A 27,882-nucleotide genomic window follows, 5' to 3' on the forward strand; every position below is an offset into this window, starting at 1 on the left:
CTTTTCCCACCCCAAAGAGGCTTACTAAAGTTAGGGGGAATTTTCCAGCTAACATAAATTATGTTGTGGGGTGGATAAGTGAGAAAGAATAGAGCTGTTATGACCACTGAGAAAAAATGAAACGGATATAAAAACATTATTGCCAAGGTCTTTGTTCCAGAGTTCTCAATCATTCAGGGCCAAGAGAGGCTGGACTTAGGGTCTTGCAGGGTGATGGAGTGGCAGCATTGTGGAGAGGGATCCCCGTGAAAAGCATTTATGCTCCAACTTTTCAGCATAACCAAAGCAGACTAACAACTAGAGCTTAAGTTTAGCGCCGCCATTCCATAAACTATGACTGTGACCTCATGGCATATACCAAAATTAACTCAAAAGAATCAAAGCTAAATGTAAGAACTAATACATTAAACTCTTAGAAGAAAACATAGGGATATATCTTTGTGATCTTGGATTAGGCAATGGTTTCTTATTAGACAAGACACCAAAAGCACAAACAACAAAAGAAAAAAGATAGATACACTGGACTTCATCAAAATTAAAAATGTTTTTGCTTCAAAGGACACCACCACTGTTTGTACATCCATATTCACAGCAGTACTATTCACAACACCCAAAAGGTGTCCATTGAGGGATGAATAGATAAACAAAATGTGATATATACATAGAATAGAATAGGCCATAAGCTGCAACATGGATGGACCTTGAAGACATTGTGCTAAGTGAAATAAACCAGTCACAAAAGGACAAATACTATATGATTCCACTCATATAAAGGGCCTAAAGTAGTCAAATTAATAGAGACAGAAAGTAGAATGGTGACTGTCAAAAGCCTGAAGAAGGAGGAAATGTGAAGTTATTGTTGAACGGACACAAAGTTACAGTTTTGCAAGATGAAAAGAGTTCTGAAGATGAATGGTGATTACAATGGGTTGGCACAACAAAATAAAAGTACTTAATGTCACAGAACGGTACATTTTAAAATGGTTAAGATAGTGTATTTTATGTATATTTTACCACAAATTTTTTAAAAATAAGGACACCACCTCCAAAAAAATGAAAAAAACCCAGCCAGGCACGGTGGCTCATGCCTGTAATCCTAGCACTTTGGGAGGCCGAGACAGGTAGATCACGAGGTCAGGAGATGGAGACCATCCTGGCTAACATGGTGAAACTCCATCTCTACTGAAAATACAAAAAATTAGCCAGGCATGGTGGCACGTGCCTGTAGTCCCAGCTACTCAGGAGGCTGAGGCAGGAGAATAGCTTGAACCCCGGAGGCAGAGGTGGCAGTGAGCCAATATTGCACCACTCCACTCTAGCCTGGGTGACATAGCAAGATTCCATCTCAAAAATAAAACACAAAAACAGCCGGGCGCGGTGGCTCAAGCCTGTAATCCCAGCACTTTGGGAGGCCGAGACGGGCGGATCACGAGGTCAGGAGATCAAGACCATCCTGGCTAACACGGTGAAACCCCGTCTCTACTAAAAAATACAAAAAACTAGCCGGGCGAGGTGGCGGGCGCCTGTAGTCCCAGCTACTCGGGAGGCTGAGGCAGGAGAATGGCGTAAACTCGGGCGGCGGAGCTTGCAGTGAGCTGAGATCCGGCCACTGCACTCCAGCTTGGGCGACAGAGCGAGACTCCATCTCAAAAAAAAAATAAATAAATAAATAAAATAAAATAAAATAAAACACAAAAACCCCATAGAATGGGAGCGATTATTTGTAAAGCATATATATAAGGCATTAGTACCTAAAATATATGAAGAATTCTTAAAACTCAGTACTAAAAGAACAAATAACGCAATTTAACAATGGGCAAAGGGACCACTTGAGTCCTGAAGTTCAAGACCAGCCTGAGCAACATGGCAAAATCCCATCTCTACTGAAAACACAAAAATTAGCCGGGGGTGGTGGTGGGCACCTGTAATCCTAGCTACTTGGGAGGCTGAGGCACAAATATCTCTTGAGCCTGGGAGGTGGAAGTTGCAATGAGCTGAGATTGTGCCATTTGTACTACAGCCTGAGCGACAGAGCAAGACTCTGTCTCAAAAAAAATAAAAGAAAAAAAAGGGCCAGGCACAGTGGCTCATGCCTGTAATCCCAGCACTTTGGGAGACTGAAGCAGGCAGATCACCTGATGTCAGGAGTTCAAGACCAGCCTGGCCAACATGGTGAAACCCTGTCTCTACTACAAATACAAAAGAATTAGCTGGGCATAGTGGTGCATGCCTGTAATCCCAGCTACTTGGGAGGCTGAGGCAGAAGAATCACTTGAACCTGAGCCAAAGTTGCATCATTGCACAAGAGCAAAACTCTGTCTCAAAAAAAAAGGGAAAAGAAACAAAGAAGAAAAACGGGGCCAAGAATCTGAGTAGATATCTCTTCAAAGATATACAAATAACCAATAAGCATATAAAAAGATGCTTAACATTCATTATTTAGCATCAGAAAAATGGAAAACAAAATTACAATGATATCACTTCACACCCACTAGAATGGCTAAAATAAGACCATAACAAGTGTCATCAAGGATGTAGAGAGATGAGAATACTCATACCTTTCATGGTAGGAATATAAAATGGTGCAGCCACTTTTCAATAGTTTGACATTCCTCAAAAGGTCAAACGTACAGTTCTTACGACCCAGTCATTTCATTCCTAGGTATATACCCAAACCAAGAGAAATGAAATATATATATATGCACATAGAAAAACTATACATGAATAATCACATTATTAGTAACAGCAATAATTTTGAAATCTGGGGAGGTTTTGAAATTATTCAAAATCAACTGATAAATGGATAAAATGTACTATTTCCATACAATGGCATATTAATTGGTAATAAAAAGGAATGTGATACATGCTACCACGGGAATAAAACTCGAAAATGTTATGCTAAGTGAAAGAAGCCTGTCAAAGGAGATCACATATTGTAACATGATACCATTTATACAAAATGTCCAGAACAGGCAAATCTATAAACACAGAAAGCAAATGCAGGTTAGGGAGATACGGGAAGAATGGGGAGTGACTGGTAGTAGATTTCTTTGGGGATGATAAAAATGTTTGAAAATTGTGGTGATAGTTGCCCGAACTCTTGCAAATACACTAAAAACTACTGAATTGTACTCTTTAGTGGGTAAACTGGTATCTGAATTATATCTCAATAAAGCTGTTATTAAATATGTATAAATGTAGATTTCTTTATCCATTTCATACTAAAAGATACATAGTCACAGTAACTTTATAAATGACCAAGGAAAGAATTCTCAAGTCTCCTTATGCTCAAGTATAGAAACTCAACTTTCCTCACCACAGGCACACATCAATAGAAATGCATGATATTCTTATTTTGCCAAGCACCCAGGTTCATCAAAATAAACTTACAAATTACTGTACCCAGTAAAGCATTCACTATCAAGGTTGGAAACTGAATTATGAGAAGTTTCATGCCTATTCTCTGGATGAGGTACTTTACAATCTAATAACTGACAATAGTTCTTCAACATCAAACTGTTAGCCCACATGATAGGTATATGACAGGGTACCAAGGCTGTGTGATTTTATAGTAAAATGTAAAGAAGTTTCCCTTTTCTAATAAAACTGCCCACTACAAAGTCCCTTTAGTTTTTCCCAATGATACCACAAAGCCTTGCTTTGTGTTGGACTAATCTGCAACACAGAACTCAACAATTTAACTGGTTCAGATGCACACCCACACGACTACATACAAGAAAATATAATTATTATACCTTGCTGAATAGGCAATATGAAATCTCACTTAGGCATTAACAAATGAACACTCCCACATTAAATAAACTGAACACAAACCTAAGAAGCTGCAGAATACACACAATTTAAGTCACTCCAAGTGTATTAGTAAGAAAAGTGAGCCAGGGCAATACAGTTAGACCCCACTTCTATGAAAAAATTTACAAATAAGTGCCTGGGAGGCTTAAGGCAGGGCAATCACTTCAGCCTGGGAGGCCAAGGCTGTAGTGAGCCATCATCATGCCACTGCATTCCAGCCTGGGCAGCAGGGCAAGACCCTGTCTCAACAACAACAAAAACAGAAAGCAACAAACATGGCTTTGACACCTTTTTTTTTTTTTTTTTTTTGGAGACAGAGTTTTGCTCTGTTGCCCAGGCTGGAGCACAGAGGCACAATCTCGGCTTACTGCAACCTCCGCCTCCTGGGCTTAAGTGATTCTCCTTCCTCAGCCTCCTGAGTAGCTGGGATTAAGGTGCCCACCACCCCACCCAGCTAATTTTTGTATTTTTAGTAGAGACAGGGTTTCATCATGTTGGCCAGGCTGGTCTCGAACTCCTGACCTCATGGATCCACCCACCTCAGCCTCCCAAAGTGCTGGGATTACAGACATGAGCCACCATGCCCGGCTCCAATTTTCAAAAACAAAACAAACAACCCTCTACAACTTCAACATCAATTTAGCATCATTCATTCTAAACCTCTAAACCTAACTCATATCATTTATAATTCATAAGCAATCATTTATATAAAAATCTACCTGGTAAGGCATATGGCATTGTTCACTATTGCCTGAAACAAAGTATTAGATATCAGACAAAGAAATTGTAAACCTAATTCTTTATTAACTAACCAAAAAAATTTTTTGAAAAATACTGGTTCCCATTCACTGTTTATTCCTTCTACAAAGAAACACAGGAGTAAATTTAAGATAAATTTTTTTCTGTATACTACTAAGTATACAAGTAATGCTGTAATTCTGCAGCATCACAGAATCATTACAAGCTTCTTTTAACATTTAGGAGAAAAAAAAAACTGCTCCGGATAAAGAACCCTTTAACCCAAGAAGGGCAGCTTTTGAAGGACCTAATTTCCAGTTTAATACTGCATCCATGGGGGCCAGGTAGAGGCACTGCTTACATCACTGAGTAAGTTTTCAAAATATCATCATCCTGGTCAGTTTTGCTTTGACTCAGCTTTATAATCTGCTTGTCAAGCAAATATCCTGCTAAGACTACAATGAAAATATTTTCATTACCACGAGCCTGGAAGAGTATTTTTACAGAGGAAAACTGAGATGTCATGTCTGGACAATCCCTTAAGCTAAATTTCTCACCTCTAATCACTGCCCTCTACAGTCAGTAAGGCTGATGCCTTGTGCAGGAAAGGCCTCTGGACTGTCAGGCACACCACTGAGGAGAGTGAATCCTCTCCCCTCCACTGAGGGCCTGCCCTGCCCACTTCTGGGGACGTGACAGAGGTCCCAGCCAACAGGATGAGCTGTACTCTACCTGCTGCCCCTCCCTTGGAACCAGATGCATGCATGTGACAGACCCACAGTAGCACACATCTCTAAAAACCAGTGGGAGTCAGGCACGGTTGCTCACGCCTGTAATCCCAGCACTTTGGGAGGCTGAGGCGGGCAGATCACCTGATGTCGGGAGTTCGAGACCAGCCTGGCCAACATGATGAAACCCTGTCTGTACTAAAAATACAAAAAATTAGCCAGGCGTGGCGTGGTGGCGCACACCTGTAGTCCCATCTACTTGGGAGGCAGAGGCAGAAGAATTGCTTGAACCTGGGAGGCAGAGGTTGCAGTGAACTGAGATCTTACCACCCTACTCCAACCTGGGCCACAGAGCGAGATTCCATCTCAAAAAAAAAAAAACAAACCAGTGGGGTCCGTTAAGCTCTACACAACCGTAAGCTCTACACAAGCTCTACAACCTCAAACAAGGTAGGGTCCTCCACCTTTCTGGGTCTCCATTTCCTGACCTGTAAAATGTTGATGATACTTACACCATGAAAGGCTACTATAAGAATGAAATAATGAGATGGGCCCGGTGGCTCATGCCTGTAATCTCAGCACTCTGGAAGGCCAAGATGAGAGGACTGCTTAAGGTGAGGAGTTCAACACCAGCCTGGTCGACATAGCAAGATCCCATTTCTATTTTTAAAAAATAACTTTTTTTTTTTTTGAGACGGAGTTTCGCTCTTTGTTGCCCAGGGTGGTGTGCAGTGGCACAATCCGGCTCACTGCAACCTCCACCTCCCGGGTTCAAATAATTCTCCCGTCTCAGCCTCCCAAGTAGCTGAGATTACAGGCATGTGCCACCACACCCAGCTAATGTTTGTATTTTTAGTAGAGATGGGGTTTCATCATGTTGGCCAGGCTGGTCTCGAACTCCTGACCTCAGGTGATCCACCCGCCTCGGCCTCCCAAAGTGCTGGGATTACAGGCGTGAGCCACCGTGCCTGGCCAAAAAATAATAATAATGCTTTTTTAAAACAATGAAATAACAAGAAGTCTAGCACAGTACCTGGTGGAGTACAAGTGCTAGGCTGAATAAACTACTGTAATTATAAACAATAACTTTTCCTGAATACTACGTACCAGGTACTGTTCTTTAGGTACCTTGCCATGTATTACTAATTTAAGTAGTTCTCATAACAACCCTTGATCATTATTGCGCCAATTTATAAACGATGAAACTGAGGCATGAAGATTAAGAATTTCATTCACAAGTGGAGGAACGTTGGATTCAAACTTGACAGAAAGATCCCCCAACTCAACACTGTGGCAGCCTTTCTGGTAGCAGTGGCAATTCATCCCATGTAAAAAGCTTATGGCCGGGTGCAATGGCTCACGTCTGTAATCTCAGCACTTTGGGAGGCCAAGGCAGGCGGATCAGGACGTCAGGAGATCGAGACCATCCTGGGTAACATAGTGAAACCCCGTCTCTACTAAAAATACAAAAAATTAGCCGGGCATGGTGACACCTGCCTGTAGTCCCACCTACTCGGGAGGCTGAGGCAGGAGAATGGCGTGAACCCGGGAGGCGGAGGTTGCAGTGAGCCGAGATCATGCCACTGCACTCCAGCCTGGGCGACAGAGACTCCGTCTCAAAAAAAAAAAAAAAAAAAAAAAGGTTACAGGTTACAATAGGTAATGCTGGGATTTCACCCTTGATCTTAAGTCTTCCTATCTATCAAATTTTAACCAACTCAAAAAATGTCAGTCTTCTATTTTCTACTTTCTATATATAATCTGTACTTCGCCAAAGTAATGATAATAATAGCTACCATTTATAAAACACTTCCTACACACCAAACACTGCTCTAGAACACATTTTATGTTTTGTTTAATTCTCACAACAACCTATAAGAGTTACTATTTACATTCTTCACACGAGTAAAGAGCAGCACAGTGAGGTCAACTGCCCAACTGATAAAGTTGGTAAGCACTGAAGGCAGGACTCCACCTAGGCAGTGTGACTGGCAGACCGAAGCTCTTAAGCACTCTACTACAATGACTTCCTCAGCAACTACTCACTTTATGGGAATAACTGGGTATTTAGATAAGCAATACTATACAAAACTGCAGAAAAGGTTCATGTTTATCTGTATTACAGATGAGACTAAAATATTGGAGGCACCACACTTAGGGTCATCTGCAAGTTGCAGTACACATTTTACTACCAACAGTCCACTACTGAGTTAACAGTGATATGTCTACCCACTTAAAAGTTTTTGTATTTCAAAAAACTCTTGAAATTTGGTTTTCTGTCAGTAGACTCCAGTGGCAGAAAGGCTGGAATGTTGTGAGGTTCTTTCCATTTCTAAATTTAGGAATAGCAAGGATTGGTTTAGGGTCAGTTTAGTACAATGGCAGCAGTGAACCAGATCATTTAATTTAAGGACCTAGTAATTTAAAAGGTTGCACTAGAAAAACATGTCAAGCCAGATGAGAACGTCTGGCATCACCATCATCACCATAATGAGATAACTTATAGAGGAATGTTAAAGTGATGTCAGGAAGACATTATATGAAAGAATACATTTTTGCTTCTCCAACCAAAAAAAAGCTATAATTTGTCATTTTTAAAAGTCTGTTTCATTCCCGTTGTATGTGAGAAACTATATTAAGATGTTTCCTGGGACCAGAAAGGAAAAGTAAATAGAATTCTGCCCTTAAAAGCTTACAGTCCAATGAGATTTGGGGGCAAGAGACTAACTCACAAAAAGTTCCAAAAGAGAGCACACCTGTTACGGGGGGAATCAAAGGAAACAGAGATATCCCATTCAACTGGGAAGGAAATCAAGACAACAAGCTTCATGAAAAAGGCAGCAAAACAGGCAGTCCAGGACGAGGAGGGGGCCTAAGGTTTCAGAAGGTAGCAATGGTCCTAGGAAAATACATGTCCGCTTATGACAGTGGTGAGAAGCGGTCATCAGAAGGATGGGCACTGTATTCATGCTGTGATGAGGCACTGAAGGCAGCAGAAACTTCAGACCATCACTGGAAGTTCTGAAATGGAAGGAAGGGGGACAGGGCAGCACACCATCACTGTAACTCAAGAACAGTCACTAAGGCCAGGTATGGTGGCTCATGCCTATAATCCCACACTTTGGGAGGCCAAGGCAGGTGGATCACCTGACGTCAGGAGTTCGAGACTAGCCTGGCCAACATGGTAAAACCCTATCTCTACTAAAAATACAAAAATTAGCCAGGTGTGGTGGCGCGTACCTATAATCCCAGCTACTTGGGAGGCTGAGGCAGGAGAATTGCTTGAACCCAGGAGCCAGGGGTTGCAGTGAGCTGAGATCAGATAGAGCCACTGCACTCCAGCCTGGGCAACAAGAGGGAAACATTTTTTTTTTTTTTTTTTAAAAAAAAAAAAAGAGAAGCAGGGATATGGAGAAGGTTCAAGAGCCATCAGAGTGACTCTGTCATCTCTTCAGAGGTCACAAGCCTTAGGGCTGATAGAATAGGAGGTCTGACCTTCTGACAGTCTAACCCTGCTCGGCCCTACCAGAGTGTCGCCTGTCAGTAGTCCAGAGCCCTACACATCGTTCTTCTAGTTTTAGGTGCAGTAAATAAAGACACTAGTAACTAAGTTAGGAATTCTCTCAGTTTTTTTTTTTTTTTTTTTGAGACGGAGTCTTGCTCTGTCACCCAGGCTGGAGTGCAGTGGCCGGATCTCAGCTCACTGCAAGCTCCGCCTCCCGGGTTTACGCCATTCTCCTGCCTCAGCCTCCCGAGTAGCTGGGACTACAGGCGCCCGCCACCGCGCCCAGCTAGTTTTTTGTATTTTTAGTAGAGACGGGGTTTCACCGTGTTAGCCAGGATGGTCTCGATCTCCTGACCTCGTGATCCGCCCGCCTCGGCCTCGCAAAGTGCTGGGATTACAGGCTTGAGCCACCGCGCCCGGCTCTCTCAGTTTTTTATTCCAATAGTTTAAAATCACTCAGTAAGGAACAAAGGCATTTTCATGCAGAAAAGAAATAGACAATAATTTTGTCTAGAGCAGGGAGGGTTTCACAATCTCAACACTACTGATATACATAGTGGCCAGCACTACTGGTCAGATAATTCTCTGTTATGGGAGGTGAGTCCTATGAATTGCACAGTGTTGAGCAGCATCCCTGATCTCTAATCACTAGATGCCAGTAGCAACACACCCCCACCCAAGTTGTGACCAAAAAAAATGTTTCTTGAATTGCCAAATGTCAGAGGGACCAGCTGAGAACCGCTAGCCCAGTCTTTAGCAGAGGAAGAATTTAGACCTAAATAGAAGTTTTTTCCTTTCTCCCTTCTATCTGAAAAATCTTCGAAAATAAAACAACTGAGGACAGGGTCGAGAGAGCAACTTTTGCCTTATGTGGCAACCCTAATCCCTCAACCCTCACGGCAATCTCGGCTAGTACTATCCTCATTATACAGGTGAGAAAACCTATACTTAGATGTTAATTTGTCCAAGGTTAAGTTAAAAAAGCTTGAATGGATTTGGTGACAATACTCAAAGTTCTAAACACTACAGAAACTCTGCCCCCAAAGGGCCATAGATTCCCCTCCTTGAATAAAACAAACATTAATAACTCTAGATAATCCTACACTAAAATAGCACAAATCCTGTCCGTCTATTAGGAACTACTTACTCAAGAAAAAGCTAAAGGGCCACACTTCATGCAAGCATCATACGTAAAGGGAATTAAAAGAATTGCTTTTGGCCACTGTGATTTCTTTTAAAGGATAAGGAAAGGGAAAGGGAGGGAGGATGAACATTATTTGGAAGCAGAGTCCTAAGCCAAGCAATGTCTGGCTCTGAAGGCAGCCCTGGCTACCACCGCCTCTGAACCACACACTACACTCTCTCTCTATGTATTGTCCAAAGCAAAACCAAAAGACTTTCTCAATGAGGGCCCTCCTGGGTGCCACTCTGCTCAGCTGATGATCCAGTTAGAAGGGCAGCTTTAGCATCCCCCAAGTCCTGAGTCTCAGACCTCCAGTCTGGAGCCGATCACTTCGCTTCTCTTGGCCTCAGTTTCCTATGCATGCAACAGAGACAGTACTTAATGGGAAGGGCTGACCTGTTCTTAGTAAAATGTGGATGACAGCTTAAGGATTTCATTTTGTTCTAGTCCCTTAACTGAAGGATCAGTAGCCTTCCTGAAGCTTAATCTCACCCCAAGAACAAAGTCTTTTCTGTCCAAACAGGTCAGTGTTTGTTATTTCTTTTGTTGTTGTTGTTGGAGACGGAATTTTTGCTCTGTTTCCCAGGCTGGAGTGCAATGGCACAATCTTGGCTCACTGCAACCTCTGCCTCCTGGGTTCAAGCAATTCTCCTGCCTCACCCTCCCAAGTAGCTGGGATTACAGGCACCTGCCACCATACCCGGCTAATTTTTGTATTTTTAGTAGAGACAAGGTTTCACCATGTTGGCCAGGCTGGTCTTACACTCTTGACCTCAGGTGATCCACCCACCTCGGCCTCCCAAAGTGCTAGGATTACAGGCATGAGCCACCGTGCCCGGCCAGTGTTTGTTACTTCTATGTGCCAACCCCACAGTAATCAACAAGAACAAGTTTCCATTCCCCGTAAAAAGAGGTTCTTTTCCTCCATCTTCTAGGCAGTATGTGCAGGGAGTGACAGAGCCAACTGTGAAGCCAACTAAACAGAGCCCTTCCTATCCATCTGGCGAGGAAACCACAGGCAACTCCTCTTCACCACACCATGAGCCACAACAGGGCTACTTGGTCAACTCCTCCCAACTGCTCATTAATCATCACCACAAACACACCTGAATTTTCCTCCTCAGCGAACAAGAGAATTCACTAATACTTTGATATAAATCTCCTATCTCATTTTATATATATATATATTTTACATAACATATATATATCTATCTTTCATCTTTAAGAGTCTAGTTAACTAGCTGGATGAGCCAGTAAGACTTCTACCATAGGATTGTCAGTATGTGCATTAATTGCTTAGATTCTGTTAATTAACTGATTATTTATCTGTTAATTTTATTTTACTTTATTATTTCCAGTTTCAAATTTAAGTCCTAGTTTTTCTCTCCAAAATTCCAAATTATTCTTTTTGATGTAGCAAACTGAAGTGATTAAGAGTCAGAGACCTAGGTTAAAAACCCATTGGCAGCCGGGCGCGGTGGCTCACACCTGTAATCCCAGCAACTTTGGGAGGCCAAAGCAGGCAGATCACTTGAGGTCAGGAGTTTAAGACCAGCCTGGCCAACATGATGAAACCCTATCTCTACTAAAAATGTAAAAATTAGCCAGGCATGGTGGCACATACTTGTAATCCCAGCTACTTGGGAGGCTGAGGAGAGAGGACCACTTGAACCTGGGAGGCGGAGGTTGCAGCAAACTGAGATCGCACCATTGCACTCCAGTCTGGGAGACAGAGCAATACTCTACCTCAATAAATAAATAAATACCCATTGGCATCTTGAGTCCATTTACTGTGTAACATTCAACAAATTACTCAACTTCGTATCTCAGTTTCCTCATCTACAAACTGGGGATAGTGGGAATATCTACATTATATGTTTATGAGACTAAATAATACATAAAAGGCATTTATAGCAGTGCCTGCTACAGTAAGCACACAATAAATATCAGCTTCTTTTCTGTAGATAGTGTAACTTCACTGCTTTGAAAAATAGGTCTAATTCTACATATTTTTTTCACATTCTTAAGAATTGCTAGGATGTGTATCAAGTGCAACCAAACCTCAATCTAGACATACAGTCAGCAAATGCCCTCTCAAAATGGATTGTGTACACTGTGTACTTCCCTCAACCAGTCTGTCTTCACTTATGCACTGGCAACTATACTCCAAAAAGGCCTCTCTCATGCCTGTCACCACATATAAATGTAAATTTCAGTTTCAGTGGAAATTTACATCTATACATCCAGACTATCAGATGACAGATATAAGCTTGGCAAACTTACCCTTTGCAATCCTAACATGATCAGCTCAGTCCTGTCTCACTGTCTATCCCATAAAAGACCCTCAAAAGTTTAATTCCAGTCCTCTGCTCTTCCCTTTAACAACATAAATAGGCTGGGCAGGGTGGCTCATGCCTGTAAACCCAAGACTCTGGACGGCCAAGGCAGGTGGATTGCCGGAGCTCAGGAGATCGAAACCAACCTGGGCAACATGGCAAAACACCCTCTCTACCAAAAATACAAAAAAGTAGTCTGCCATGGTGGTGTGCACCTGTGTTCCAGCTACTTGGGAGGCTGAAGTGGGAGGACTGGCTTGAGCCTAGAAGGTGAAAGTCGCAGTGAGCCGAGACTATGCCACTACACTTCAACCTGGGTGAGACAGAGTGAGATCCTGTCTCAAAAATAAAAAATATAAATAATCTCAAGTTTGACTTCCTTGAATCCAAAATTCTCTCAAGGAGGAGAGTATGAAAACCACAAACAGCATTTTCATTTCAAAATTGTTAATGTTTCTGTTAGAAGTGTTTGTTACTTCAAATGTAATACAGGACCGGGCGTGGTGGCTCATGCCTATAATCCTGGCATTTTGGGAGGCCGAGGCAGGTGGATCACTTGAGGTCAGGAGTTTGAGACCAGCCTGACCAACACGGTGAAACTCTGTCTCTATTAAAAATAGAAAAATTAGCCAGGTGTGGTGGCAGGCACCTGTAATCCCAGCTACTCCGGATACTGAGGTGGGAGAATTGCTTGAACCCAGGAGGCGGAGAATGCAGTGAGCCAAGACCAATCCACTGTACTCCAGCCTGGGTGACAAAGTGAGACTCCATCTCAAAAAGAAAAAAACAAAAAGAAAAAGAGATACATACATACATACATACATAACTTACCCATATTTACACACTCCAAATACAACCCACTGCAAACTTTGGGTGTATTTCCTCCCAAGTGTAGCTATACAGTAGAGCCTAAGATACTTCACATAATTGAAATCAGTTGATATACAATTTTATATTCCACTTTCTCATGCTGCCAGGTTATTTCCCCATCCCATCAGAAGTTCTTTCAAAGCAGAAAAACAATATAAGTCTGCCAGAGCACCCTTATCAAACTTGCTACACAATTACTAGGAATGCCAGGAAAGATAGGTCTAAAGGTTTTGATTCTTTCTTTGGTTCTGATCTTATGTTTTTATGTAAAAATATTCTATATAATCCTAATGTCTATAAATCTAAAAAAAAAAAAAAATGAAAGCCCCAGAATCTCAGGTTTGCTAAGTTTTAAGTCCAAGTATTTTGGCTAGTGCTAAAATATGTAATACAGCATAATTACACAGCTCCTTCCTTTCAGCACCTCAACTTGTCCTACAAGTACTTCCCAGCAGTATCATTATCCCCATTTTACAGATGACGATGCTAGTACAGCAGTGATGTGACTTGTCTAAATATGAATTATCTGGTTACCAATGTAGAAACAGAACCAAAAACTCCTAATATTTACTGCAAAATTACAGATCTAGGTTAGGCTCATGAGGGCATTATAAAGAGCAAATGCTAGAGGGAATTCCGATAGTTCTGATGTGACCCCAACATGGGTTTTGAAATGCCGTAGTGATCTAAAGACATCCTCCCAGGGCATGCCGGTAAATACATCTAACCAGCACCTTTCATCCAGTGATCTCGAAGCAAGTTTTGCAGACACTAGCACTGGATGGCCCATTATCATGCTCCAAAATTACAGGTGGGGAAACTGAGACAAAAGGAAATTTAAACACACATCCCCAACAATCTGCGATTAGCACAGGACTAGACTCTTCCTCTCACCTCACCACACCCCAAGGGGAGCCAAATAGGCAAAGTTTCCATGTGGACTGACAAGGAAGAGTGAGGACTTTACTGCCTCTAACAGAAAGGAAAAATTTACTGGGAGAGAAAAGTGGGGTGGGAGAATGAAAGGAGGACCGATTAGAAGCCAGAGATAAGAGTAAAAGCCAAATCTAACCAGAGCCGGAGAAAAAAATCACAACATAAGATCTGCACATGAGTCCAGTGAGATGTACCAGGTCACACATACAATGATGGTTCAGGAACTTCTAAAGTGTTTTACAGGAGCTTGGTATTGGACATCCCACTTATACAATGCCCGGTCTGACTGGGTCAAACCTCTATACTCTCAACATATAAAATGTCTTTGGGATTATTCACCCAAATACAGAGAACGGCAGTATTCTCTCCCATCCTCATTCAAGCACAAAAACCAAACCACCCTGAGAATTTTAACTCCTTTTACTAACGTTAAGAGACTTCTCCATCCAGTCCATGGTCTCATATTCTCTTTTTTTTTTTTTTTTTTGAGACGGAGTCTCACGCTGTTGCCCAGGCTGGAGTGCAGTGGCGCGATCTCGGCTCACTGCAAGCTCCGCCTCCTGGGTTCACGCCATTCTCCTGCCTCAGCCTCCTGAGTAGCTAGGACTACAGGCGCCTGCCACCGCACCCGGCTAATTTTTTGTATTTTTAGTAGAGACGGGGTTTCACTGTGGTCTCGATCTCCCGACCTTGTGATCCGCCCGCCTCGGCCTCCCAAAGTGCTGGGATTACGGGCTTGAGCCACCGCGCCCGGCCTTATGGTCTCATATTCTCTAAGCTAGAAGTTAAAATTAAGAACTTCAGAATGTGAAGGCAGCCAACACTACTCATCTCAAAGTTACTAATCTTAGCATTCTACACAGATGATGCAGGAAGGTTGCAGAATTTGGTAAACCAGACTACCGCTGGCGACAGAGTCGAGACAACACTGAAAACACAAAGGCATTTAGCTCAATGAGAATAGCCAGTGACATGCACATCTAGAATACTGAAATGGCTATGATTTCTTACCTCACACCTTGGTATTTCTGCATGAGTTTGTAGTTATCTCCTCCCAAAAGTCAAGTGTGAGTTAACAACATGTCACAGTAGGAAAAGGATTGGGTAGGTGCAGTTTCAGTAGAAATTTACATCTATACCTCCAGACTATCAGATGCCAAAAAAACTGTTTCCCTCCCTTTCCTTGCCCATTTTAAAGGTCCTATTTACCAGGACACAATGAAGGTAGTAAAACTACGGTAAGACAAACACATACTTACATATTTTCAGTTTAAACGGTGAAAATACACAGAGGTAACTTCTATTTAGCTCACTCCCCTAAGTCATCCTCCTTGTGGATTTCCTCTTTATGGGCCTTAAGGTGACTTGCATGCCCAGGCTCAAGTGTATCATCACCACCTGCAAATATTTCTAAATGGGATCAGTTCTATTAATAACAATGACTATTTCTAAAGGCAGTAATAAGTAAAATAGGGTTGTTGTAGCAAACTTAAAATTCACACCAGCAACCAGCAATGACTAAAAAAACTTTTCATCTAATTAAAGTTAGAGAAATTTATTCAAGTCAAATATTTTAAATGAGGTGGCTGAAAATGAGAAGGAAAGCAAAGAAGGGATGAAAAACTAGGGAAGGGGAGGAGGTTATCAAAAAGTACTCATTTTTAACATCAGCCATTTAGATGTGCACCCTCAAAAGTCATGGCACTGGCCGGGTGCGGTGGCTCACACCTGTAATCCCAGCACTTTGGGAGGCCGAGGCGGGTGGATCACTTGAGGTCGGGAGTTTGAGACCAGCCTGACCAACATGGAGAAACCCCATTTCTACTGAAAATACAAAACTAGCCAGGCATGGTGGCACATGCCTGTAATCCCAACTACTCGGGAGGCTGAGGCAGGAGAATTATTGAACCCAGGGGGCGGAGGTTGTGATGAACTGAGATCACACCACTGCACTCAAGCCTGGGCAACAAGAGCGAAACTCTGTATCAAAGAAAAAAAAAAAAGTCATGGCACTCTTCATTTAGTGAATAATTGAGAAAAGAACAGATAGACTCCCCACAATCTAAATTTTTAACTAGTCTATGATGGATATCAGCCTTAGATGGGAAATGAAAAAATTAATGAACAAAAAGCAAGCCTATTAATTGATTATTTGGGGGGTGTGAGGGAATTATGGTTTTCTTTTTTTTTTTTTTTTTTTTTGAGACGGAGTCTTGCTCTGCCGCCCAGGCTGGAGTGCAGTGGCCGGATCTCAGCTCACTGCAAGCTCCGCCTCCTGGGTTCACGCCATTCTCCTGCCTCAGCCTCCCGAGTAGCTGGGACTACAGGCGCCCGCCACCGCGCCCGGCTAGTTTTTTGTATTTTTTTAGTAGAGACGGGGTTTCATCGTGTTAGCCAGGATGGTCTCGATCTCCCGACCTCGTGATCCGCCCGTCTCGGCCTCCCAAAGTGCTGGGATTACAGGCTTGAGCCACCGCGCCCGGCCGGTTTTCTTTTTTAAAGCAAAAGTTGACTGCTGTGACTTTTTTTTTTTGAGACGGAATCTCGCTCTGTCACCCAGGCTGGAGTGCTAACTTTTGTATTTTTAGTAGAGATGGGGTTTCACCATGTTGGCCAGGCTGGTCTCAAACTCCTAACCTTGTGATCCGCCCACCTCGGCCTCCCAAAGTGCTGAGATTACAAGCGCTGGTGCCATGAGCCGCGGCACCCGGCCAACTACTGTGACTTCTAAAAGGTGAATATTATAAAATTCTAGCTTCAGCAATTTCCCTCTGCTTCATCGAATTTTGGATATTTGAACTTCATAACAATTCATTTTTGTTTTGTTTTGAGACAGTCTCGCTCTGTCGCCAGGCTGGAGTGCCGTGGTGCAATCTCAGGTCACTGCAACCTCCACCTCCCGGGTTAATGCGATTCCCCTGCTTCAGTCTCCCAAGTAGCTGGGATTACAGACATGTGCCACCATGCCCAGCTAATTTTTTGTATTTTAGTAGAGACAGGTTTCACCATGTTGGCTAGTGTGGTCTCGATCTCCTGAACTCAAGTGATCCGCCTGTCTCAGCCTCCCAAAATGCTGGGATCACAGGCGTAAGCCACCGTGCCCGGCCTGAACTTTGTAACAATTCAAAAGGGATGTTGGGACCCAGGACACACTACCCCAAAATATGACTGTAGGAGAGCAGAATATGCCACCCAAAATATACTTCCTTGGCGTATTTTGAGCTGGTTATTCTGAGAAACTGCAGACACCGGAGTAGACAAGAAAAGCTGTCCTTTTGTAAAAGAAATTTGCATCCATAAAGGAAATCTACATTAGTAAAGTATCTGTACCAGGAATAGGGCTGCTCCAGACAACTTTTATTACCTGAGAGACTTTATCCCCAAGAGCAAGACAATTGTTATTCACCATATAATTCTTCCCCTCATCTTCCTATAACTTGTGTGGCCACCACTACACCAAAAACCTCAAACCCTAATTATTTTCTGCAGCTCAGTATACAATATAAGCTTCAATCAAGGAACCTGCATTATATATTGTGGGACTCTTGTGCAAACATAAGTATAAATAAAATGACATTTTCTCCTGTAAGAGTCTACCTTGTGTCAATCTATTTATTTCTTCCCCTCCCCTGCCCTGAGATGGAATCTTGCTCTGTCACCTAGGCTGGAGTGCAATAGCTTGATCTCAGCTCACTGCAGCCTCCACCTCCTGGGTTCAAGCAAGTCTCATGCCTCAGCCTCCCAAACAGCTGGGATTACAGCCTCCCAAATAGCTGGGATTACAGCCGTGAACCACCACATCTTGGCTAGTTTTTGTATTTTTAGGGAAGATGGAGTTTTGCCATGTTGTTCAGGCTGCTCTCCAACTCCTGAGCTCAAGTGATCCACCTGCCTCGGCGTCCCAAAGTGCTAGGATCACAGGCATGAGCCACCTCGCCCAGCTATCTAGTGTCAATTTAAATCACGGCCCAGCCCAAAGAACTTAGAAGTGTGGGGGGAAGCCATTTTTCCCTAACATACAGCTTCTGGTGCCCAATGTGGAGCATCCTTCACTGGCTGGGACACCACTAGCTCCAGGACTGCTCCAGCTGCAGGATCCTGAGACCCTGACAAACACCAGCTGCAGCTAAAACTTTTTACCACATTGGGCTCCCACATCTCTGCCTGCAGAGTCTGGTCAAAGCAAGAGTGGTAAGAGTCTCTTTTTCTTTTTGCCTTTGTCTGTATAATCCCCATTAACTTATAGCTGAAGATGCTCTATAAGCTTCAATCATCTGACTCTTCTTCGAGTCACCAATGCATACGAAACTACAATTTTTTTATCCTGTTAGTCTGCCTTATGTCAATTTAATTATTGGCTCAAAGAACCTAGAGTAGAGGAAAGCCATTTTGTGTTCCCCCACAGGGATAATTATTGATGGAGGTTCTGATTACATTCAGGAAACAGAAGCACACTCATAAACTTTTAGCTGGTAGCAGCAGAACACTCCCTTCCTCAGGTCAAAATACAAACTGGCTAAGAGTTCCTTTTTGTAGCTCTTCCCAACTGTTGATACTTTGTACTGACAATACTAGTAAAGGCATCACAAAAAGTTCTTTCCACCATGTATACTTAGATGCAAAACAGTTCAAAAACACTAAAATGTCAAACTAGTCAAAAAATAAATCCAAATAAAAAACGCAAAACCTAAATATGATTGTTAGCATTTTCTCATTATTGTGCACTATTTTCATAGGCTCAGGCTTCCATAAAAAGCATGTGCATTCAACTATACACAGCAGAAATAAAATCATTAATACTTTCTTAGTGCATTCCAATTTTACTTTTTTCCTGTCTTCCTCTGCTGAAGGAGCCAAAATGTGTATTTCCCCACACTACCACAGGAAACAAAACAAGGGAATTCCACCTAAATTGAAGTATGTCAAATTCCCAGGCATAGCCAAGCAGGATGTCAAAGGTCATACCCCATATCTGGCCAGCCCAAAATACTATTAATATATTTATAGCTAGTATGAATAACCATAAATCCAAAAGCTTTAGCCTGATGAAAGATAGAACAGGCATTAAAAATTAAGTTTTCTAAGCCTACATGGATATGCTGTCCTAGTAACATTCAGGTTCATTTGCACAATAAATATGACCAAACGAGTCATTATGCTCTAATCAACAGCCTTTCATGTGATGTGCCTTGTGCAGGTCTGCGGAAAAGTGGCTAACTTGTTTCAGGCCAGAGTAACAAGACAGCAAACTGAGGGAGCAGGGATGTCCCCTGGAGAAGTGGGCTTTTGTGCAAAAAGCCCATCACAAACCTTAAGATTTAATATAAGTCAATGTCATTTTAAGTGAGTCTCAGCAAGCCACACAGAAACAAGCTTCATAGGGCACATGACTAAGTGGAAAGGGGGTGTCTTCATTTCAAATCCCAGGAGTGTATTCACACACTTAAGGATCACAGACAATTCTGTCTTGAAAAGAATCAATCTGATGCATTACCCTAGAATCTGAAGTGTTTCAAGTTCTCATTTTATCTGACTTAATTACTTCTTCCTCCCAATACACTTTTTAAAATGAATTCTCTAAAACAAAAATGGGGGGGTGGGGAGTGTAAATGAGGCTTAATTGGAGGCCCCCAAGTTGTCAATCATGACAGAATTGATGATGACTTCCGTGGATGAAAGTGTTTTCCTTGTCCCTTCTTGCCATAAACACAGGCGGAAGTCATGGTTAGTCTAAGAAACATAACCATCAACAGCTTGTCTTTGATTGAAATGTGTCCCTATTTTCATCACAAAGGAAATGATTAAGTAGGGTCCTCCTATATGTTCAGCATTTTATATGACCCAAGATCATCTACATCGTTAAATGAGATCGCAGAGCGTAATTATTTTAATTTTTTTCTTAGAAATATAATGTATAAGGCATACAATCAAATTAGGTAATAAATTCAGAAACTGACTGACTTCAAACATATACCCTCCAATTGTTTGTGAGGAAGCAGAATTCACAATAAATTATAGGCTCCATCTGTACTGATATATTCCCTTCAGTTTATTCCACATCCCTATATTCTCCACCTCTAGTTCAAAATAAAGCAATCACACCAAAGAATGCAATGGCACAAACTTTAACATTCAAACTGTTACAGGAAAGTGGTCCCAATCCAGACTCCAAGTGACAGTTCTTGGATCTCACGCAAGGAAGAATTCTGGACGAGTCCCTAGAGTAAAGTGAAAGCAAGTTTATTAGGAAAGTAAAGTAATAAAAGAATGGCTACTCCATAGACAAAGCAGCCCCGAGGGCTGCTGGTTGCCCGTTTTTATGGCTATTTCTCGATGATACGCTAAACGAGGGTTGGATTATTCATGCCTCCCCTTTTTAGACCATATAGGGTAACTTCCTGACTGCCACAGCACTTGTAAACTGTCATGAGGCTTGTGGGAGCGTGGCAGTGAGGACAACCAGAGGTCACTCTCGTGGCCATCTTTGTTTTGGTGGATTTTAGCTGGCTTCTTTACTGCAACCTGTTTTATCAGCAAGGTCTTTATGACCTGTATCTTGCGCTGACCAACTAACTATCTCATTCGGTGAGTTAGAATGCCTTAACCGTCTGGGAATGCAGCCCAGTAGGTCTCAGCCTCATTTTACCCAGCTCCTATTCAAAATGGAGTTTCTCTGGTTCACATGCTTCTTGACAAAACTACTTTTTAAGAGGTTTGAATCTCAATTAAGCTAAACATATTAAGAATGTTTATTTCTGAGTTAGGCACCACACGAAGAACTATAGGCTAAAAAGAGATCACAAAGAAGGGCAGTGACACCCTGAGGGTCTACTCCTCAAGCACAGGGACAGGTCGATTCCAAACCAAACACTCAAGAGCAGGCAGGTAATTCTTGAAGCCTGTGACAATCATGCTTTTTAAATTGTTATTTTAATAATCTGGATTCTGCTTTTGTTTAGCTTTGGTGGTGGTGGTTGTTTTTGAGATGGAGTCTCACTCTGTCGCCCAGGCTGGAGTGCAGCAGTGCAATCTTGGCTCACTGCAACCTCCGCCTCCTGTATTCAAGCAACTGTCCTGCCTTAGCATCCGAGCAGCTGGGACTACAGGCGCCCACCACCACATCCAGTTAATTTTTGTATTTTTAGTAGAGACTGGGTTTCACCACGTTGGCCAGGCTGGTCTCAAACTCCTGACCTCAAGTGATCTGCCGACCTCGGCCTCCCAAAGTGCTGGGATTACAGGTGTGCGCCACTGCGCCTTGCCTAGTTTTGCTTTTTTTTTTTTTTTAGAAGATACATGGTCCCGGTGTGTTGCCCAGCCTGGCCTTTGGGCTCAAGGGATCCTCTGGTCTCAGCCTTGCAAATAGGCAAGACTACAGGCACACACTACTCTCTCTGCCTGGACGGATTCTGCTTTTTTTAATATAAAAAGTACATTCTAGGTATAGTTCAGAACACTGAAAGTATCAAAATGGCATTTCAAGAAATACAAAGCACCTTAAAGAAATATCCACAATTACTGGAATGTGATTCCCTAGGAGAACAACTACAGGGCACAGAGGTCACAGCAGGGAAAGTATCCACTCCAAAACCAGAAAGGAGGATGTCAGTAACATCAAAACATGCCTAATTACAGGAATCTTTAACCCTGATAAATTTCCTTCGCATGAATTTTTTTTAATTATACCAAATACTTCGAGAGAAAAAAAAGTAAGAAAAACATTCTGATAACCTCTAAAATGTAGTCATCAACTGCTAAATGTTTAAAAAGTGTTTTATCATCAGAAAGCCTTCATATTAATACAAATACATGACATATAAATATACATTTACTTATAATATAAACATAATTTATTATAAGTAAATCCAGGTCCTACAAAATTCATTCTATCTCACAAATTTCACAAGTTCAACAAACTGCTCCAGGCACACCGGTAACAGAAGAGACTGGGAGTATGGGAATCTTTCAAATTCAGCGTATGTAAATGTCATAATGGGCCACTGAAGAGAAAATTAAATCCTAAAAGGTTGAAGGGGAGAGACCAATTCAGTCATACAGATTACAGAACTCTCAGGGTAGGATGATCCACAGGAAGCTTTCCCATTCATCACATGTAAATTTCATGATGGCCTACATACCTACCCATCCAGAGAGAAAAGTTTCCAATGCAACCAGCTTGGTGCCAAGTACACAAACAACCCCAGTTGATATTTACAAGTTTTGCAAGTTCCCCTCTCCTCCCTCCTCCCTCCCCGTTTAGGAGGTAGCCCTGCAGAGAGAGAGTTCTGCTGCAAACAGACCAGGTAATTGTAACTCAAGAGAGTCCACTTTCTCCTATATTCAAATCACAGTACAGTATGACGGCAAGGCTGAAAGCTACTGGTGTGACAAACTGGCGATTCTTTTTTTTTTTTTTTTTTTTTTTTTTTTTTTTTTTTTTTTTTGAGATGGAGTCTCTCTCTGTCACTCAGGCTGGAGTGCAGCAGCACAATCTTGGCTCACTGCCTCTGGCTCCTGAGGGCCCGCCAACATGCCTGGCTAATTTTTGTTATTTTTAGTAAAGACAAGGTTTCACCATGTGGTACAGGCTGGTCTCAAACTCCTGACCTCAGGTTATCCACCTGCCTAGGCCTCCCAAAGTACTGGGATTACAGGCATGAGCCACCGTGCCAGCCCAAACTGCTGATTCTGCAAATTAAACCTCACAGCTCATTAAGGCACATCATCTGTGATACAAAATTATGGTGACCGAACATACTTATGTTGATGTTACTTATGCAACCTTATGCTGAAGGTTAGAAGAGAAAAAAACGGCCGGGCGCGGTGGCTCAAGCCTGTAATCCCAGCACTTTGGGAGGCCGAGGCGGGTGGATCACGAGGTCAGGAGATCGAGACTATCCTGGCTAACATGGTGAAACGCTGTCTCTACTAAAAATACAAAAAACTAGCCGGGCGTGGTGGCGGGCGCCTGTAGTCTCAGCTACTTGGGAGGCTGAGGCGGGAGAATGGCGTGAACCCGGGAGGCGGAGCTTGCAGTGAGCCGAGATCACGCCACTGCACTCCAGCCTGGGAGACACAGCGAGACTCCGTCTCAAAAAAAAAAAAAAAAAAAAAAGAAGAGAAAAAAACTTTCTCATGTCAAAATAGAATAAAATCCACATTGTGACTATTACTACCTCAAGAATCTGCCAAAATAAGAGCTTCTAGCTAAACCATATGCAAACCATTTCCTTTGACCTTGCTTCCAAGCAACCAAAATGTCTCAAGTATTTGAAGTTTACTTGTATGGACCACTCCCAAATATTTATGTGGTTATTTTGTTTTCAAGCTTTGAAAGACACAATATTTACACAAGCCTGGGAATTAGGTGATTCAATTATAATTTATCTCTCCAAACTTAATTTGAATCTAAATGCTTCCCCCCGCCCCCAAGACATAGTATTGCTCTGTCACCCAGGCTGGAATGCAGTGGCACAATCTCAGCTCACTGCAACCTCCGCCTCCTGGGTTCAAGCCATTCTCCTGCCTCAGCCTCCTGACTAGCTGGGATTACAGGCACGCGCCACCACGCCTCGCTAATTTTTGTGGGTTTAGTAGAAGTAGGGTTTCACCATGTTGCCAGGCTAGTCTCGAACTCCTGACCTCATGATCCACCTGCTTCACCTGCTTCAGCCTCCCAAAGTGCTAGGATTACAGGCATGAGCCACCATGCTGAACCTCTAAATGCATTTCTTTTCAGATACAGAAGGCAGGATGCCTTTTCACTCTCACCCTTGCCACTGCTGCAAAAATGAAGACCCTCTCATTCTGTGCTGGGAATTCCTCACTCAAAAAGGGGTTTTTCCCTTAGCCACTCGCATGGCAGGCTTCTGCGCCTGGTACCCGCAGAGGAAATGCACTAATTTTTTAATTAAAAAAGAAAAACCAATATGAAAGGAGAGGGCTGAAACACTGAAGAGACAAAGCCCAGTGCCTCCAGACCTCAGCTAACTCTTCAGAATACCAAACCACTGAAGAAATCTTTATCTTCCCACATAATCCAAACTGGTTTCCCTCTTCCTCCTTTCCTTATTATGCCCAAATAAGACTTAGAAGATTAATCATGCACATTGGCTTTTTTACTGCAGTTACAAAATGCAACCACTGAGCTTCCCTCCCTTTCCTGATGCCAGATTCACTTAGCTACTTTAAGATTTGTAAGTACTTTGTAAGCACTCAGCAGTACTTGCAAAGGCAGTACTCTAACACCTTCAAGATGGGGAAACCATGGTTGTAAACAGAAACATGTATTTTCCCCTCAACTTGGATGCTTTATCATATCTCTAACATGGTAAGAGCAGAGATTCACAAAACCATGACCTATATTTTCCAGATTGTTAGAACAGCAATTGAGAAAAACTGTTTATCCAAGAAATATCTTTAATCAAACAAAAAAGAACAAAAGGATACAAGGGAAGGCCTCTCTTCCACCCTCTTTCTCATCACAGGTTCGCTTTAATCAGATACGATGGGTAGGGGCTCCAGGGCTCTTAAGCTCATGGGGTATATCATTAGGACCAGCCCTGTAACTCAACTGCACAAAGAATGAATGACATTGTTATTAAGACAAACATCATCTAGGGAGAAAAATACATCAAGGCAGAAAAAAGATTTTTTTAGGTCTTGAAGATCTGTATACAGATGCTGGAACCAAGTCACACTGAAAAAGTTGACAGCCTGGAAAGTTTTCTATGTGGTTGGCCAGAGATGTATAAAGGATACAGTGGGGCTTGTTGGAAGTAACAGCACTTCCCAGATGAGGGGTGCTGCAGTGTAGACCAAGGGGCCACAACACTTTAGAGGTGGTACTGGCCTCTGAGAAGGCAGAGGTCTCTAAGAATTAAAGAACTCCTATGACTTAAGGTCAGCCGAGATAGGCTATCTTGAAAGCAATGATCTACCTCCCTTCCCTGAGGGAGATAAGACCCTACTACATTTCTTCCCTTCAAAATTAGAACCAAGATGAGAAAGGAGTTGAAGGATGAATATGTTTTACATAATATCTTTACTTACAGAAATTAAAAGACCAAAGATGAGCTGTAATTCTGAACTTCACTGGATGTACAAACATCAATAGTGGTCAGCAGGGCACGGGGGCTCATGCCAGTAATCCTAGCACTTTGGGAGGCTGAGGTGGGCGGATCACTTGAGGTCAGGAGTTTGAGACCAGTCTGGCCAACATGGTGAAACTTCATCTCTACTAAAAATACAAAAATTAGCCAGGCCTGGTGGTCTCTACTATTACAGGTGTGCCTGTAATCCCAGCTACTTGCGAGGCTGAGGCAGGAGAATCGCTTGAACCTGGGAGGCAGAGGTTGCAGTGAGCCAAGATCAGGCCACTGCACTCCAGCCTGGGTGACAGAGTGAGACCCCACCTCAAAAAAAAAAAAAAAAAAAAAATTAGACTGGCCAATTCCATATTGTTTCCTGGTTGGTTTTGACTAGTTTTGCCCGGCATCATTAACAATCATACAAGCATGAGATCCTGGTGCGCTTTGAAAGTTATTTTCTCCACGTGGAAGGTAACTTAGACACGTAATAAAACTTCATGGTAGTGGGCTTTCTCATTTACTTTTATTTCACTGTCCCCCCGACCCTCATCAGCAGTGTACCTTTTAAATAAAATGTCTGTTTCTATAGGGATAAACATATTAGTAAAATAATTTTCTACATTTCTTTTTTTTTTTTTTTTTTTTTAGGCAGAGTCTTGCTGTCACCCAGGCCCTGGCTGGAGTGTCGTGGCACAATCTCAGCTCACTACAGCTTCCACCTCACAGGTTTGAGGGACTCTTGTGCCTCAGCCTCCCAAGCAGCAGGGACCACAGACATGCACCACCACCGACTAATTTTTTTGTATTTTTAGTAGAGACAGGATTACACCATATTGGCCAGGCCAACTCCTGGCTTCCAGTGATCCACCCACCTCAACCTCCCAAAGTGCTGGGATTACAGGTGTGAGCCACCATGCCGAGACAGCTTTCCTAAACACTTGTCATTTCTAAATGGCCGATGAGTGTTATTTAATCTGCATCTGTGCCTTCTGATGTGCCACAATGCCGTTTTTACTGCATAAACCTTTTGGTTCAACATGAGCTAGTCAGACTCACTCCAAGTACACTTAACACTGAATATATTCAGTCCTACTGGACTGCATGGTGTCAATTTTGGGTTTGGCCTATCCAAATTTAACCTCCTCTGGATCTACTGAAATACCCCATTATAATCTTCATTCTTGCATTTGGGTTAGTGAGAAGATAAATATTACAATGAGAAAGCTATCAAGGATATCTAATATTTAGCTAATGTAATATTAGAACTGACATTTACATTTTGAAATATCTTTTCAAGCCAATATAACCTTCTCTCACAATTGCCTTAAATATATTTTGAAATTGCTAACTTCAATTCAGAATTTCTCATTTTTCAAAAAAGCAAGACTTACATTTAACAGTAATCTTTATTTGAATCACTCTGCTACCAGGACACTGGGCCTCACTGAAGTTAATTTTAAAGAAAAGATCAAGCAAAAAGCTAAATACATTATAAATGCCAACTATTCACATTAAGTCAATTACATAATCTGTTCTACATATTGCCAAATTCCGTATGTCAGTTTCAAAATCAACTGCAGTATACTGGCTTTAAACTGCATTCCACAGGACTCCATATTTACACAAGTGTGTTCCCAAGAAGTTGCATTTTAAAATTTTTTTAATGTAATCATATTTTCATAATTTCTTATTTGGCAAAAACAAAGATATCATTTGATAAATTTGGTCTGTAACACAGCGTTATTTTCATAACATGTCCTTCCTACCTACACTTCTCAAACTTTGTGTGTATTTCATATGCCTATCACTCAAGAATTTTTTTTTTTTTTTTGGAGACAGAGTCTGGTTCTATCGCCCAAGGTAGAGTGCAGTGGCGCCATCTCAGCTCACTGCAAGCTCCGCCTCCTGGGTTCACGCCATTATCCTGCCTGGGTCTCCCGAGTAGCTGGGACTACAGGCGCCCGCCACCAGGCCCGGCTAATATTTTTTGTATTTTTAGTACAGACAGGGTTTTACCGTGTTAGCCAGGATGGTCTCGATCTCCCGACCTCGCACTCAGAGAAATCGATAATTTCCGAATTTTCAGGCCTTTATGAATACCAGTCCACCATCCCAAAAATGTATCTTGAAAATAAGATGAACTAATGGACAGAAAGATGTGCATTTACACAGATATATGATCAAGCAAGCATAATGAAATGTTATTAGTAGAAAAGGTAGCAGAAATTCTTCCAACTTTGCTGAATGCTTGAAAATTTTCATAGCAAAATCATAAGGGAACAATCTCCCATTTCCCCCGCTTTTTTTTTTTTTTGAGATGGGAGTCTCACCCTGTTGCCCAGGCTGGACTACAGTGGTGGGATCTCGGCTAACCGCAACTTCAGCCCTCCCCAACCCCCTGCCCCAAGTTCAAGCAATTCTCCTGCCTCAGCCTCCCAAGTAGCTGGGACTACAGATGCACGCCACCACACTCACTTAATTTTTTCTATTTTTAGCAGAGATGGGGTTTTGCCATGTTGGCCAGGCTGGTTTCTAACTCCTGACCTCAAATGATCTGCCCACCTTGGCCTCCCAAAGTGCTGGGATTACAGGCGTGACTCCCTATGCCCGGCCCAATCTCCCATTTTCAATGCCTGCTTCAATGGCCAATACAGAACTTCATTTTTCTCTAAGACACTTAACT

At 42.3% G+C, this 27,882-nt stretch overlaps 1 protein-coding gene and 1 pseudogene across 3 annotated transcripts in view; one reads left to right on the plus strand and one right to left on the minus strand.

Moving 5' to 3' along the window:
- FOXO1 (forkhead box O1) overlaps nt 1-27,882 on the minus strand; it is a 339,803-nt gene that overhangs the window by 302,680 nt on the left and 9,241 nt on the right. Inside the window, exon 1 of one of the 3 annotated variants that reach the window (XM_074021887.1) lies at nt 1-27,882. This exon is cut by the window's left edge and continues 61,756 nt beyond it; it is cut by the window's right edge and continues 7,353 nt beyond it. The exons of the other annotated variants lie outside the window; for them this stretch is intronic. The gene's annotated coding sequence lies outside the window, so the exon portion shown is untranslated. 3 annotated transcript variants of the gene reach the window in all.
- Nucleotides 1-27,882, plus strand: part of LOC102122846 (E3 ubiquitin-protein ligase RNF6-like) — a 49,471-nt pseudogene that overhangs the window by 13,648 nt on the left and 7,941 nt on the right.

This window comes from Macaca fascicularis, chromosome 17, assembly GCF_037993035.2.
Source record: "Macaca fascicularis isolate 582-1 chromosome 17, T2T-MFA8v1.1".
NCBI lineage: Eukaryota > Metazoa > Chordata > Mammalia > Primates > Cercopithecidae > Macaca > Macaca fascicularis.